This window comes from Cyprinodon variegatus, unplaced genomic scaffold (genome assembly GCF_000732505.1).
Source record: "Cyprinodon variegatus isolate N-32 unplaced genomic scaffold, C_variegatus-1.0 Scaffold750, whole genome shotgun sequence".
NCBI classification, from domain to species: Eukaryota; Metazoa; Chordata; class Actinopteri; order Cyprinodontiformes; family Cyprinodontidae; genus Cyprinodon; species Cyprinodon variegatus.
The window spans coordinates 112,066-113,177 of NW_015151203.1; positions in this window are offsets into that span (position 1 = coordinate 112,066).

Genomic DNA, 1,112 nt, shown 5'->3' on the forward strand with positions numbered 1-1,112 from the left:
TTTTTCTTAATGTTGTTGCGCTTTTAGATTTGTAGTTGCAGTTTGCACTTCAAGGCCACCGTAAAGTTGGAATTATATCGCCAATAAAAATAATTGCCCAGATCTAGTTTAAATCAAAGTCGCTGGGTTAGTGGGGCGGCGTTGGAGCTAACCCCTACATGTTAATGCGTTTCGAAATAAAGCTACAATTTTGAGTTACCAAGTCGAAGCCTTTTGGCTAAAATAGACTGTTCTTTCTTTTTTTTTTGAGTTTTTACGGCACTAGTAGCTCGTTTTTCTGACGGGGGGGACATGCGGGAAAGGACCACAGGTCAGATTCGAACCCGGGTCGATCGAGGACTAAGGCCTCCTTCATGGGTCGTGCACTATAACCACCGCCCTGCTAAAATAGACTTTTTGAGATATTTTTACTTCCTTTAGGAAGAAGCATGACCTAAGAATTAATGATTTAATTCTCCTATTGTCTCCCTGAATGGCCTTTATCTTTATACTTCTTTCTTGTGAACCTTTTGAGGAAACGGATCAGATTCTGCTCCTTTCATTTTTCATTTTAGTTTTCAACTTTCTTTCATTTCTTTCATTTTCACCCTCATTGAATGAATTCATTCCTCCACATGCTCCGTTTGTATTGGGGGGGGAAGCAAGTGATCAAACACGCTAACTTACCCTTTAAGGGTAAACAAGACCTGAATATATAAATACTTCAGATGCATAAACCAGAGGAAGTTTCTACATTGGAAAGGTTCAGTGATCCAGATCTGCTTTTCTGATGAACCGCTGGCGTTCAGATCAGGGTTCAGGTCCGATGGCGGCTGACTCTAAAGTATTTTACCATTCTTTTTTTGTTTTTCTTTTTACAAAGGATCCGATTTTTCCAAAGCTTTTCCTGAAAACAGACTCATGATTGTAAATGTCCACGTTTGCCACAACGCTGATCTAGAGCAGCACAAGGGAACACCAGTCCCTGATGGGCACCATAGCTACTCTTACTGTTGCTAGATGTTTATCTAGATTGTGCTTAATGGGAAATATGGTTAACCTGACTCCGCCAGATGGATTTGCTCCGCATATCCATCTGGAAACCTTCCGTTGAAGTAATTTTGGGAAGGGGC